Source organism: Heptranchias perlo, chromosome 40 (assembly GCF_035084215.1).
Source record: "Heptranchias perlo isolate sHepPer1 chromosome 40, sHepPer1.hap1, whole genome shotgun sequence".
Lineage (NCBI taxonomy): Eukaryota > Metazoa > Chordata > Chondrichthyes > Hexanchiformes > Hexanchidae > Heptranchias > Heptranchias perlo.
In genome coordinates this window covers 18,959,327-18,970,936 of record NC_090364.1, presented here as the reverse complement: position 1 = coordinate 18,970,936, position 11,610 = coordinate 18,959,327, and positions in this window count along the sequence as shown.

Below are 11,610 nucleotides of genomic sequence, written 5' to 3'. Positions count from 1 at the left end.
AAAAGGGAGTGAAGGATAGACCGAGTAATTACAGGCCAGTCAGTCTAACCTCGGTGGTGGGCAAATTATTGGAATCAATTCTGAGGGACAAAATAAACTGTCACTTAGAAAGGCACAGACTGATCAAGGACAGTCAGCATGGATTTCTAAAGGGGAGGTCGTGTCTGATAAACTTGATTGAATTTTTCGAGAAGGTGACAAGGTGGATCGATGAGAGTAGCGCAATTGATGTAGTCTACATGGATTTTAGCAAGGCTTTTGATGAGGTCCCACATGGCAGACTGGTCAAAAAAGTAAAGGCCCATGGGATCCAAGGGAATGTGGCAAATTGGATCCAAAATTGGCTCAGTGGCAGGAAGCAAAGGGTAATGGTCGACGGGTGTTTTTGTGACTGGAAGGCTGTTTCCAGTGGGGTTCCGCAGGGCTCGGTACTTGGTCCCTTGCTTTATGTGGCATAAATTAGCGATTTGAATTTAAACGTAGGGGGCAGAATTAAGAAATTTGTGGATGACACAAAGATAGGCCTTGTGGTTGATAGTGAGGAGGAAAGTTGTAGACTGCAGGAAGATATCAATGGACTGGTCAGATGAGCAGAAAAGTGGCAAATGGAATTCAATCCGGAAAAGTGTGAGGTAATGCATTTGGGGAGAGCAAACAAGGCAAGGGAATACACAATAAATGGGAGGATACTGAGAGGTGTAGAGGAAGTGAGGGACCTTGGAGAGCATGTCCACAGATCCCTGAAGGTAGCAGGACAGGTAGATAAGGTGGTTAAGGAGGCATACGGGATACTTTCCTTTATTAGCCGAGGCATAGAATATAAAAGCAGGAATGTTATGCTGGAACTGTATAAAACACTAGTTAGGCCACAGCTTGAGTACTGTGTACAGTTCTGGTCACCACATTACAGGAAAGATGTGATTGCACTAGAGAGGGTGCAGAGGAGATTTACGAGGATGTTGCCAGGGCTGGAGAATTTTAGCTATGAGGAAAGATTGGATAGGCTGGGGTTGTTTTCCTTGGAACAGAGGAGGCTGAGGGGAGATTTGATTGAGGTGTACAAAATTATGAGGGGCCAAGATAGAGTGCATAGGGAGGACCTATTTCCCTTAGCAGAGGGGTCAGTGACCAGGGGGCATAGATTTAAAGTAATTGGTAGAAGGATTAGAGGGGAGCTGAGGAGAATTTTTTTCACCCAGAGGGTGGTGTGGGTCTGGAACTCACCGCCTGAGAGGGTGGTAGAGGCAGAAACCCTCAACTCATTAAAAAAATACCTGGATGTGCACCTGAAGAGCCGTGACCTGCAGGGCTACGGACCAAGTGCTGGAAAGTGGGATTAGGCTGGGGGGCTCGTTTCTCAGCCGGCGCGGACACGATGGGCCGAATGGCCTCCTTCTGTGCCGTAGATTTTCTATGATTTTCTGATTTAATCTGTTTCCACCTCCCCCTCGGGCAGTGCATTCCAGATCATAACTACTCGCTGCGTTAAAATGTTTCTCCTCATGTCACCTTTGGTTCATTTGCCAATCACTTTAAATCTGTGTCCTCTGGTTCTCCTGGTTCTCGACCCTTCTGCCAATGGAAAGTTTCTCTCCATTTACTTTATCTAAACCCGTCATGATTTTGAACACCTCGATCAAATCTCCTCTCAATCTGCTCTAAGGAGAATAACCCCAGCTTCTCCAGTTTATCCACATAACTGAAGTCCCTCATCCCTCAATCAAATCATCCCTCAGCCTCCTCTGTTCCAAGGAAAACAACCCCAGCCAATCCAATCTTTCCTCATAGCTAAAATTCTCCAGTCCTGGCAATATCCTCGTAAATCTCCTCTGTACCCTCTCGAGTGCAATCACATCCTTCCTGTAATGTGGTGACCAGGACTGTACACAGTACTCAAGCTGTGGTCTAACCAGTGTTTTATACAGTTCCAGCATAACCTCCCTGCTCTTATATTCTATGCCTCGGCTAATAGAGGAAAGTATCCCATATGCCTTCTTTTTTCCCTGGAGAGTAGGAGGTTAAGGGGTGATCTTATAGAAGTCTATAAAATAATGATGGGCATGGATAAGGTAGATAGTCAAAATCTTTTCCCAAAGGTAGGGGAGTCTATAACGAGGGGGCATAGATTTAAGGTGAGAGGGGAGAGATACAAAAGGGTACAGAGGGGCAATTTTTTCACTCAAAGGGTGGTGAGTGTCTGGAACGAGCTGCCAGAGGCAGTAGTAGAGGCGGGTACAATTTTGTCTTTTAAAAAGCATTTGGACAGTTACATGGGTAAGATGGGTATAGAGGGATATGGGCCAAATGCAGGCAATTGGGACGAGCTTAGTGGTATAAACTGGGCGACACGGACATGTTGGGCTGAAGGGCCTATTTCCATGTTGTAAACTTCTATGATTCTATGATTCTATCCCTGGAACCATTCTAGTAAATCTCTTCTGAACCCTCTCTAAGGCCTTCACATCCTTCCTAAAGTGCGGTGCCCAGAATTGGACACAATACTCCAGTTGTGGTCGAACCAGTGTTTTATAAAGGTTCATCATGACTTCCTTACTTTTGTACTCTGTGCCTCTATTTATAAATTGTAAACAATTTTACAACACCAAGTTATAGTCCAACGATTTTATTTGAAATTTACAAGCTTTCGGAGGCTTCCTCCTTCCTCAGGTAAATGTCAGGAACTCCTCGAAGCCAAGCATTTATAAATCACAGAACAATACATGGTGATGTATAAAGCCCAGGATCCCATATGCTTTTTTGACTGCTTTCTCAACCTGCCCTGCCACTTTCAACAATTTGTGATTTCTCTGTTCCTATAGAACCGTAGAAAAGATACAGCACAGAAGGGGGCCATTCGGCCCATCGTGTCCGCGCCGGCTCGAAGAACAACCAGGTGCCCATTCTAATCCCACCTTCCAGCACCCGGTCCGTAGCCCAGCAGCTTACAGCACTTCAGGTGCAGGTCCAGGTACTTTTTAAGCGAGTTGAGGGTCCCTGCCTCTACCACCAATTCGGGCAGTGAATTCCATACACCCACCACCCTCTGGGTAAAAAAGTTTTTCCTCATGTCCCCTCTAATCCTTCCACCAATCAGCTTAAATCTCTGTCCTGTCGTTCTTGAACTCTCCGCTAGGGGAAACAGGTACTTCCTGTCTGCTCTATCTGGGCCCCTCATAATTTTGTACACCTCAATCAAGTCTCTCCTCAGCCTCCTCTGCTCCAAGGAAAACAACCCCAGCCTATCCAATCTCTCCTCGTAGCTGCAATTTTCAAGCCCTGGAAACATTCTTGTAAATCTTCTCTGCACTCTCTCCAGAGCAATTACATCCTTCCTGTAATGTGGTGACCAGAACTGCGCACAATACTCCAGCTGTGGCCTTACCAGGGTTTTATACAGTTCCATCATTACATCCCTGCTTTTGTATTCTATACCTCGGCTAATAACGGAGAGCATTCCGTTTGCCTTCTTCACAACCTTATCTACCTGTACTGCCACCTTCAGGGACCTGTGCACATGCACTCCAAGGTCTCTCACTTCCTCTACCCCTCTCAGTATATTCCCATTTACTGCGTATTCCCTTTTACTGTTTGTCCTCCCTAAGTGCATTACCTCACACTTCTCCGGGTTGAACTCCATTTGCCACTTTTCTGCCCACTCCACCAACCCATTGATATCTTCTTGGAGTCTACACCTATCCTCTTCACTATCAACTACACGGCCAATTTTTGTGTCATTTGCAAATTTGCCAATCATGCCCCCTACATTCAAGTCCAAATCATTAATATATACCACAAACAGCAAGGGACCCAACACTGAGCCCTGTGGCCCACCACTGGAAACGGATTTCCATTCGCAAAGACATCCATCGACTTTTACCCTTTGTTTCCTGTTACTGAGCCAATTTTGGTTCCAATTCACCACATTTCCCTGGATCCCATGGGCTTTTACCTTTCTGACCAGTCTGCCATGTGGGACCTTGTCAAATGTCTTACTAAAATCCATGTAGACAACATCCACTGCACTATCCTCATCAATCCTCCTGGTCACTTCCTCAAAGAATTCAATCAGATTTGTAAGGCATGACCTTCCCTGAACAAATCCATGCTGACTATCCCTGATTAAACCATGCCTTTCCAAGTGACAGTTTATCCTATCTCTCAGTATTGATTCTAATAGTTTGCCCACCACCGAGGTAAGACTGACCGGCCTATAATTGTTCGGCCTTTCCCTCGTACCCTTTTTAAACAACGGTACTATGTTTGCAGTCTTCCAGTCCTCCGGTACCTCCCCTGTATCCAGTGAGGATTGGAAAATGATCCTCAGACCATCCGCTATTTCCTCCCTGGCTTCCTTCAATAGCCCAGGAAACAATCCATCCGGCCCTGGTGACTTATCAACTTTCAAGGATTCCAGTCCCTCTCGTACTTCCTCTCTCATTATGTTTACCTTATCCAATATTTCAAACCTCTCCTCTTTAACTACTACGTCCGGATCATCCCTTTCCTTTGTGAATACGGAGACAAAATATTCATTTAAAACCCTCCCCACATCCTCTGCTTCTACACACAAGTTACCCTTATCATCCCTGATAGGTCCCACCTTTTCCTTAGCTATCCTCTTGTTCTTAATGTACTGATAAAACATCTCTTACTAGCTAATATTTTTTCATGCCCTCTCTTTGCTTTCCTTATTTCCTTTTTTACGTCATCCCTGTACTTTCTATACTCCTTCAGGCTTTCTGCAGTATTTAGTTTTCTGTGACAGTCATAAGCTTTCTTTTTCTGCTTTATCTTGCCCCGTATACTTCTAGACAGCCAGAGGGCTCTAAATTTGGCAGTGCCACCCTTTTTCTTTGAGGGGATGTGTCTGCATTGTACCCGTAGAATTTTTTTTCAAAAAATATACTTTATTCATAAAATTTGCAGCAATACATACAATACAGTCGTCATATCACATTCCAAACATACACAATACAGATTATACAATTTGCAGGTTACATCAAGTACAGTTCAATGAACACATTGGACAGAATTACAGTTCACCACACTCTGGGGTGTCTCATTGCATTACAGTCAATACAGATTATTGATTACAGATTCATTACAGGTACATTACTGATTCATTACAGGTACATTACATCAATTTGAATTTTACATTCTGCCCGAGGGGGTTTTTTCCCTGATTCCAGCCCCTCGGTATACAATGGCGGGAAGGCTCTAAACGGTTTCCTTTCCCCACAGGGCCTTTGCGGCGGCCGCACCCGTCCTCAGTGCGTCCCTCAGCACGTAGTCCTGGACCTTGGAATGTGCCAGTCTGCAACACTCGGTCGAGGACAGCTCCTTGCACTGGAAGACCAGCAAGTTTCGGGCAGACCAAAGGGCGTCTTTCACTGAGTTGATGGTCTTCCAGCAGCAGTTGATGTCTGTCTCGGTGTGTGTCCCCGGGAACAGCCCGTAGAGCTCAGAATCCTGTGTTACGGAACTGCTCGGGACGAACCTGGACAGATACCACTGCATCTCTCTCCAGACCTTCTTTGCAAAGGAACATTCCAGAAGCAGTACCCGTAGAATTTCACTTTTTAGTGCCTCCCACTGGCTTGCCACTGATTTCTCCTCAAGTAGTTGTGTCCAGTCCACTTCTGCCAAATCACCTCTTAATTCTGTAAAATTTGCCTTCCCCCAATTTAAAACGTTTACTCCTGATTTAACTCCGTCCTTTTCCATAATAATGCTAAAACTAACTGAATTGTGGTCACTATCCCCAATATGGTCACCCACTGTCACTTCACCCACTTGCCCATCTTCATTTCCCAGGACTAAATCTAGAATTGCCTCCCCTCTTGTTGGGCTTGTCACGTACTGGTTAAAAAAGGTCTCCTGGACACTGATCAAGAATTTTGTGCCCTCTGTGCCCCTCACACTGTTTGAATCCCAGTTGATGTTCGGGTAGTTGAAGTCCCCGACTATTATTGCCCTCTTATTTTTGCACTCAGAAATTTGCCTACATATTTGTTCTTCTATCTCCCTTTTGCTATTCGGGGGTCTATAGTTCACTCCTAGTAGTGTGACTGCCCCTTTTTTATTTCTTAGCTCAACCCATATGGCCTCGATTGATGATCCATTTAGCATATCATCCCTTCTCACAACTGGAATTGATTCTTTAGCCAATAATGCTAACCCCCTCCTTTTTTATCACCCACTCTATCCTGCCTGAAAACTCTATATCCAGGGATATTGAGCTGCCAATTATCCCCCTCTTTAAGCCAGGTTTCCGTTATAGCAATGATATCATGCTGCCATGTGTCTGTCTGTGCCCTTAGCTCATCTGCTTTGTTTGTAATTCTCCTTGCATTGAAGTGTATACCCTTTAACCCCATCAAATTCCTGTGCTGAACACCATTTAACCTTTGCTTTTTTAGCCTTTCTGAGTCACTAACTACGTCACTAACTGCTTTTCTACTTCCCGTTTCCTGGTCTGAATTTGTCCTATCTGTACCTGCCCTTTGGTTCCCATCCCCCTGCCATATTAGTTTAAACCCCCCCCCAACAGAACTAGCAAATGCCCCCGCGAGGATATTGGTCCCAGTTCTGCTTGGGTGCAACCCGTCCAGCTTGTACAGGTCCCGCCTTTCCCAGAATCGGTCCCAATGCCTCAGGAATTTAAACCCCTCCCTCCTACACCATCTCTCAAGCCACGCATTCATCTGGTCTATTCTCCTATTTCTGCTCTCGCTAGCACGTGGCACTGGGAGTAATCCTGAGATTACTACCTTAGATGTCCTGCTTTTTAATTTATTTCCTAACTCCCTATATTCTGCTTGCAGGACCTCATCCCTTTTTTTACCGATGTCGTTGGACCACGACCTCTGGCCCCTTCAGAATGTCCTGCAGTCACTCCGTGACATCCTTGACCCTAGCACCAGGGAGGCAACATACCATCCTGGAGTCACGTCTGCGGCTGCAGAAATGCCTATCTGATCCCCTTACAATGGAATCCCCTATCACTATTTCTCTCCCATTCTTCTTCCTCCCCTCCTGTGCAGCTGAGTCACTCGTGGTGCCACGGTCTTGGCTCTTGCTGCTTTCCCCTGATAAGCCATCTCCCCCAACAGTATCCAAAGCGGTATATCTGTTTGAGAGGGAGATGGCCCCAGGGGACTCCTGCTCTACCTGCCTAGTCCTTTTACTCTGCCTGGCGGTCACCCATTTCCTTTCTGCCTGCGTAATCTTTACCTGCGGTGTGACCACCTCACTGAACGTGCTATCCACGATAGTCTCAGCATCGCGGATGCTCCACAGTGAATCCACCCGCAGCTCCAGCTCCGAAATGCGGTTAGCCAGTAGCTGCAGCTGGACACACTTCCTGCACACATGGTCGCCAGGGACACCTGTAGCGTCCATGACTTCCCGCATAGTGCAGGAGGAGCATATCACGGGTGCGAGCTGTGCTGCCATGACTTGCCTTAGACTCTCAGACTCTCATCCCGCTCTTGGTCTCTCCTTTTATACTGTGCTCACCTCTTGGAGCAGGGAGGTTATGTTAGAACTGTATAAAACATTGGTTAGACCACAGCTTGAGTACTGCGTACAGTTTAGATTAAGCTCATTAGTTACTCCCTTTAAGGAGTTTATTCCTTTAAATTACTCTTAATTGAGAGATTGTTAACTGCACTATGGACCTTGATTCACTAAAAAACACTACTTGCTATAAGACCTGCAGACCTTCCCTTTCTGTTTACTTTAGTTGATGCACTGTAGAATAGTAGAAATACTCACCTGAACCTACTCACCAATCAGCTGCCTCCCCTGCTCCGCGCCAGTTTTTCACTGGTGACGTCACCTTTGGAATTCCGCCACTGGTCTCAGTGAGTGTCTCAGTGTGGGCCTCTCCGCCGAGGGTCTCAGTCAGGGTCTCAGTGTGGGCCTCTCCGCCGAGGGTCTCAGTCAGGGTCTCAGTGTGGGCCTCTCCGCCGAGGGTCTCAGTCAGGGTCTCAGTGTGGGCCTCTCCGCCGAGGGTCTCAGTCAGGGTCTCAGTGTGGGCCTCTCCGCCGAGGGTCTCAGTCAGGGTCTCAGTGTGGGCCTCTCCGCCAAGGGTCTCAGTCAGGGTCTCAGTGTGGGCCTCTCCGCCGAGGGTCTCAGTGAGGGTCTCAGTGTGGGCCTCTCCGCCGCTGGTCTCAGTCAGGGTCTCAGTGTGGGCCTCTCCGCCGAGGGTCTCAGTCAGGGTCTCAGTGTGGGCCTCTCCGCCGCTGGTCTCAGTGAGGGCCTCAGTGTGGGCCTCTCCGCTGCTGGTCTCAGTGAGGGCCTCAGTGTCGGCCTCTCCACCGAGGGTCTCAGTGAGGGTCTCAGTCAGGGTCTCAGTGTGGGCCTCTCCGCCGAGGGTCTCAGTGAGGGTCTCAGTCAGGGTCTCAGTGTGGGCCTCTCCGCCGAGGGTCTCAGTGAGGGTCTCAGTGTGGGCCTCTCCGCTGCTGGTCTCAGTGAGGGTCTCAGTGTGGGCCTCTCCGCTGCTGGTCTCAGTGAGGGTCTCAGTGTGGGCCTCTCCGCCGAGGGTCTCAGTGAGGGTCTCAGTGTGGGCCTCTCCGCTGCTGGTCTCAGTGAGGGTCTCAGTGTGGGCCTCGCCGCTGCCTTGTCGCTTTTAAACTTGCCGCTGCTCTGGTGCTCCTCCCAGTTCTGCTCCCTGCCAGTTCCTGTACCCCTTTTAGAATTGTGCCCTCTAGTTTATATTGCCTCTCCTCATTCTTCCTGCCAAAATGTATCACTTTGCATTTTTCTGCGTTAAATTTCATCTGTCACGTGTCCGCCCATTCCACCAGCCTGTCTATATCCTCTTGAAGTCTATCACTATCCTCCTCACTGTTCACTACATTTCCAAGTTTTGTGTTGTCTGCAAATTTTGAAATTGTGCCCTGTACACCCAAGTCCAAGTCATTAATATATATCAAGAAAAGCAGTGGTCCCAGCACTGACCCCTGGGGAACACTACTGTACACCTCCCTCCAGTCCGAAAAACAACCGTTCACCACTACTCTCTGTTTCCTGTTACTTCGCTAATTCTGTATCCATGCTGCCACTGCCCCTTTTATTCCATGGGCTTCAACTTTGATGACAAGCCCATTATGTGGCACTTTATCAAACGCCTTTTGAAAGTCCATATACACCACATCCACCACACTACCCTCATCGACCCTCTCTGTTACCTCATCAAACAACTCAATCAGGTTAGTTAAATACGATTTGCCTTTAACAAATGGTTCTGCATTAAAGGCTCCTTTTCTTGGGTAGCCTGTGATATCCACCCACTTTTGAAATAACTGGGGTCAGTGTTTAGTCATGAATCCTAGGCTGCCTGAAGATGGAGCTGTTGGCCAACCAAAATTAGACACAGACAATGTTGGACATATGCAGCGGGTCTGGTCCATCAGCATCTCAAAGGTTTTTCTCCCCCAATTTCCTGCTGAGCATGCTGACTCTTGTTGGGGTCCAGTCCCATGGGTTTCGGGCACTCTCTGCTACCCCAGCCCAAGCAGCAATTCTTCATATCAGATCCCATGCAGTGTCACCAGGCTATTTAAGGTTGTCGGGGGGGGGCTTCAACTGATGTCTAGGCACACACACACTTACCAACAGAGGGCCCTGAATAGTCATTAGGAGTGGGAATCCTCACTAATGTTTACCCCCATCGCAGGGAGGCTGGGGCCAATTGTCACTCCCACCCTGAATCTGCAATTGACGGAAGCTCATTCAGAACACACCAGGAATCAAACGGGTGCCATTCCACTTGACATAACTTACTGACACCGAGAATTCATCAACCGAGCCCCAGGTGCAGGGAGGGCTGAAAAGGCTCAATTTCGAGGTGGAGATGCTTCATCATAAACTGACAAAGCGCCTCCATCCCAAATGGAACCCTGCCTTCTCTCCCAGATGTTGCTGGCTCGATTGTGTATTTCCAGCATTTTCTGTTTGTTTTATTTCTGGCATTCATTTTTTTTAAAAATTCGACCAAAACTGGCCTGTTCTGCTGAAGAACATCGATTCCAGGAATCAGTGACCAGATGTTGCTCTTTGGAGAGAAAAAATTATACAGCCAGTCAACACGGGCTGCTCTCCTGCACCAGTTGGTGGATGGTGACTGAATGTCATTGAAAGAGGGGTAATGGGATTAAATCTGTGTTGGGTTCAATACTCTCTATTACTGTTATTGCACATAGAGATACAAGGGCCATGGAGAGCAGTGTAGAGATACAAGGGCCATGGAGAGCAGTGCAGAGGTACGAGGGCCATGGAGAGCAGTGTAGAGATACAAGGGCCATGGAGAGCAGTGCAGAGGTACAAGGGCCATGGAGAGCAGTGTAGAGATACAAGGGCCATGGAGAGCAGTGCAGAGGTACGAGGGCCATGGAGAGCAGGGTAGAGATACAAGGGCCATGGAGAGCAGGGTAGAGGTACAAGGGCCATGAAGAGCAGGGTAGAGATACAAAGGCCATGGAGAGCAGGGGTGGAGGTACAAGGGCCATGGAGAGCAGTGTGGAGGTACAAGGGCCATGGAGAGCAGGGGTGGAGGTACAAGGGCCATGGAGAGCAGTGTGGAGGTACAAGGGCCATGAAGAGCAGGGTAGAGATACAAGGGCCATGGAGAGCAGGGTAGAGGTACAAGGGCCATGAAGAGCAGGGTAGAGGTACGAGGGCCATGAAGAGCAGTGTAGAGGTACAAGGGCCATGGAGAGCAGGGTAGAGGTACAAGGGCCATGGAGAGCAGGGTAGAGATACAAGGGCCTGGAGAGCAGGGGTGGAGGTACAAGGGCCATGGAGAGCAGTGTGGAGGTACAAGGGCCATGAAGAGCAGGGTAGAGCTACAAGGGCTGTGGAGAGCAGGGGTGGAGGTACAAGGGCCATGAAGAGCAGGGTAGAGCTACAAGGGCTGTGGAGAGCAGGGTAGAGGTTCACGGGCCATGGAGAGCAGGGTAGAGATACAAGGGCCATGGAGAGCAGGGTAGAGGTACAAGGGCCATGGAGAGCAGTGTAGAGCTACAAGGGCCATGGAGAGCAGTGCAGATGTACAAGGGCCATGGAGAGCAGTGTAGAGCTACAAGGGCCGTGGAGAGCAGGGTAGAGATACAAGGGCCTGGAGAGCAGGGTCGAGATACAAGGGCCTGGAGAGCAGGGTCGAGATACAAGGGCCGTGGAGAGCAGTGTAGAGATACAAGGGCCTGGAGAGCAGGGTAGAGATACAAGGGCCTGGAGAGCAGGGTCGAGATACAAGGGCCATGAAGAGCAGTGTAGAGGTACAAGGGACATGGAGAGCAGGGTAGAGATACAAGGGCCTGGAGAGCAGGGTAGAGATACAAGGGACTGGAGAGCAGTGTAGAGATACAAGGGCCATGGAGTGCAGTGTAGAGATACAAGGACCATGGAGAGCAGTGTAGAGGTACAAGGACCATGGAGAGCAGTGTAGAGATACAAGGGCCATGGAGAGCAGTGTAGAGGTACAAGGGCCATGGAGAGCAGTGTAGAGATACAAGGGCCTGGAGAGCAGTGTAGAGGTACAAGGACCATGGAGAGCAGTGTAGAGATACAAGGGCCTGGAGAGCAGTGTAGAGGTACAAGGACCAT